This window comes from Triticum dicoccoides, chromosome 7B (genome assembly GCF_002162155.2).
Source record: "Triticum dicoccoides isolate Atlit2015 ecotype Zavitan chromosome 7B, WEW_v2.0, whole genome shotgun sequence".
Taxonomy (NCBI): domain Eukaryota; kingdom Viridiplantae; phylum Streptophyta; class Magnoliopsida; order Poales; family Poaceae; genus Triticum; species Triticum dicoccoides.
In genome coordinates this window covers 438,825,383-438,828,792 of record NC_041393.1, presented here as the reverse complement: position 1 = coordinate 438,828,792, position 3,410 = coordinate 438,825,383, and the positions used below count along the sequence as shown (strand labels likewise).

The window sequence follows — 3,410 nt, the reverse complement described above, 5'->3', positions numbered from 1 at the left end:
GCCCAAAATGTCACGGATGTATCTTTTTTTTAATGCACTATCCTATTTCTTTAGACATGCAGCCTATCCACCTCAGCAGCGTTGCCACATCATCATTTTTTCTTAATTATTTTGATCATGCAGCTCGTCATGTCAGCGTTCTTTAAAAAAACGTGTAATTGAACTCTCTGGAAACCGAAGAGGCCTCTTTGGTCTTCCATAACCGAAGAGTTAGCGTACAAACCGATAAAAGGAAGCCCGACAGAAGCCCATCGCACCATCTCTTCGCATCTCTTGGCCCTCAGAAAGAATTCTCTTCGCATCCTTCCCTGTATCATCGCAGCAGCCAGGGCGACACGGCGCCATCAACCACCGGGCGATGACCCGCAACCTACGGTAGATCAGGTGCAGGATCGCCACCACCTCCGGCTGACAAGGATTGAGTTCCATGGATCCAGGCGCACCGGCCAGATCCACCGTCGAGGGGACGACCTCCACCACCGCCCTGCTACCCTGCATCCTTGACGCGCCCAACCCCGGCCACCTCGACGACTCCGCCTCCTCAAGGACGACCTGCACCACCGTCCTACTACCCCAGAATCGATGCTGCCGCCGCCTCTTGGCGACATCCCCTACCCCAGTGGAGCGGCATCGCTCCCATCATCTACAACATCAGGTTGGTGTCTGCTCCTTGCTATGAAAACATGTCATGCTGGCCATGTAATGTACAGTAGTCCGGCATTCCTCTTACAGTATTGTTCTTCAATAGCACATGTGTTGTATAGATTACTGATTAATACACTATTTTTGCAGATCCGTTCTCTTTGTCCTGAAGTTGGCTGGGGACTTTCCACATGACAAGTTTCATTGGATGTATCAAAGATAGAAATGAGTGGATTTGGTGTCATACCACTCATGTTTTGGCACTGTACCGATAAACTTTGAGTCTACATTGCCATCTCAAAAATACATGGGTAACATATTAAAGGTGCATTCATGTCTTTTTATTTGACACCATGTTGATAATATCATTTTTTTAAAAGAACTATCCTTGAAGTGGTCAGAGCAGTACCGTGTGTGCCGTTCAGTCGCCAGGTCGAGCTGCTGAGCTAGATCATCATCTTGGATCACGTGCCTCCTGCCTGCTCGTGTTTTCAGCCATCGCGCCACCTGCCGGATTTTTGTGGCAACTCCTGTTAGGCATCCTCTCCTGAATCCTCATATAACTCATAGGTACTCTTCGTTCAGTTTGTTTATTATGTGAGATCTGAAGTCGCAATTTCAGTTAGCTCGGAACTAGAAATTCAGTTATCATGAACAATATATTCAATTAGAGCAAAATGTTCTTCTCCTCTATGATTTTCTTGAATGATTTCCTAATTAAGTTACCACTGATTACCTCAACCTGTTACGTCTTGAGGAAGCAAGCCGGTCTGACACTAATGTGCCACTTTACTTGACTGGTTGTCACTGAAGCTTATATATTACTATTTCAGAAATTAGCTGAGCATTAATCGACAATGACGATGTTTTCCGTACATAACATAGGTCCTTTCTTTTCATCTATTTTTTCATCACGGACTAGGTTTTTCTTATGGGTTAATCTGGAGTTCATTTTTGTATGCTACATATTTTATTGCCTTTTTTTATTCTTTTAGGCAACACACAGACACACGCACACTATGAATATTAGATGGAGTGGAGAGAGCAAATGGAAGAATCACTGAGCAAAGGAATACTTAGAGCACTATCATGTTTTATCAGCTAGAGCGGAGATGACAAATGGAAGAATCAGAGTGAAGGAAAACTGAGAGCTCTATGATGTTGACTGAACTTCAGATGGCCGCTTTATTAAAAGATTTTTTTTTCATATTTTGCATCTAGGGCAGCGCTACAGAGGTATAAGCTTAGTACTAAACTGGTATTATGCATCTGCATGATTGTATATCTGTCTCTTAATGTATGAGAAAGCTCTTTGATCTAAACAAAGGCTACAGATGGTACTTTCAGCATTTTGAAATATTCCGGAGGATATATGAAGCCTATCCTAGCCAATCAATTCTCCATAGTAATTCACACTTACTTTCAAGGCTATTTTCAAATTGCTTTTCAGATGGGAAGTGCAAAGCCCACACTTTGCTCTTCATAATAATCTCTCTGACAATGTGTTCTTCTTTGTTGCGTGCAGAGCATGGGACCGCGTCCATGGCATCATATGTCACAGGACAACAAACGGCACAAGAGATCATACGAGCAGACATTCCCTATGGCATCTCAAGAGACTAGCGATGTCCGAGTTACCTGCTACCCATTGCGATGATCCCATCCAGCAGGCAGGCGGGACTAGCATCGACCGGGTGAGTGGCAACGGCGACCGGTCGGGCTGGGCGATCAACTCAGTTGAGCTAGGATACAACCATATAGCCACAGGGACAGTTTAGTCCTTTCACGAGCCTGCTTATGTGAGAAGAAAAAATGAATAAAAGAGTTGCTAATGGCATAGTAATCAAGGTGTTAACGATCTAAGTGGCGATTTTACGGAGTCAACATGGAAAGGGGCAATTTCTCAAAGTCCCATGAAGGAGATGTCAAAAATCCAAATACTACGACACTTAAAATATTAGCAACAATCGATGTACTCATTTATCATGGATGGTTATCAAATGCAGTTCAGAGAGGGTAAGGTGCTTGGAAGGCTGGAAGTATGTAAAACAATTAGCTTATGTGTGATCACTTACCAAATTTTAGCTTATCTGTGCCTTAGCAAATTTCTGGTAAAATAACAAATGGAATGCATAATATTAAATCATGTTCTTACCAATTTGCATAAATAAAATTAGTCCTTTTCATGAATATTCTCATGTGAGCTCCATTATCCAGTGGCTTTATTAGATGAAAAAACAATCATCACTAAGCAAGTATGTCAGAAGAATATCTTATATCATTTTTGATTAGTTGCTTGCATGTGTTTGTTGTCTTCAACCACATGGATTTGGATCTTGGTGCTCATCTTATGCAAGTCATACGGGATTACTTATTCCCAATATTGTGTCAATTGCACTGTTTTCATCTTAAGATCATATATCTATCATGTAAACAAAGTTATTCCATTTATGTATTACCATGTGCATATGACCAAGAGTTCCCGCAGCAATGCGTGAGATATCATCTAGTATTCATAATATTGATGCCAAAAGATGCAAAGTTGACAATGATAGTGCAACATACTTGTGGCACTGCCGTTTAGGTCGTATTGGTGTAAAGCGCATGAAGAAACTCCATGCTTATGGGTTTTTGGAATCATTTGATTATGAATCATTTGATACTTGCGAACCGTGCCTTATGGGCAAGATGATTAAAACTACGTTCTCCGGAACAATGAAATGAGCTAATGACTTATTGGAAATAATACATACCGATGTATGCGGTCC

General features: G+C 41.8%; 1 long non-coding RNA gene across 3 annotated transcripts; it reads left to right on the top strand.

Annotated features, from left to right (window-relative positions):
• The first annotated feature begins 247 nt into the window (after positions 1-247).
• LOC119341758 lies at positions 248-2,726 on the top strand. Of its 3 annotated transcripts, none has more exons than XR_005165271.1 (3): positions 248-655; positions 793-1,212; positions 1,638-2,726. It is a non-coding gene; the product is annotated as an uncharacterized LOC119341758 (long non-coding RNA). The 3 variants fall into 3 exon arrangements; XR_005165272.1 differs by having other exon boundaries at positions 793-2,047; positions 2,168-2,726; XR_005165270.1 differs by having other exon boundaries at positions 793-2,726.
• Positions 2,727-3,410: the final 684 nt, after the last annotated feature.